This window comes from Brassica oleracea, chromosome C3 (assembly GCF_000695525.1).
Source record: "Brassica oleracea var. oleracea cultivar TO1000 chromosome C3, BOL, whole genome shotgun sequence".
Classification (NCBI taxonomy): Eukaryota; Viridiplantae; Streptophyta; class Magnoliopsida; order Brassicales; family Brassicaceae; genus Brassica; species Brassica oleracea.
This window is the reverse complement of record NC_027750.1, coordinates 38,119,311-38,119,532: the sequence shown is the minus strand read 5'-3', so window position 1 is coordinate 38,119,532 and position 222 is coordinate 38,119,311.

Here is a 222-nt window from a genome sequence, read left to right as displayed (position 1 = left end):
TAAAAGTGAAAATTTAATTAAATTTAAAAATCTTACCGCAAAACATTTAAACCACGTGATCTTAACGTGATTTGGTGTCTTGCTCCAGTTCGGGTATGCCCCGTCGTAGTAACCCTTAATCGTCGCCGAAACGCTACGGCTAACACGGTTGTTAGCCCCAAACCTGGAAAAAAAAAATTAACCGTTAGAAAATAAAAATTAATTAAATTTTAATGTAATAAA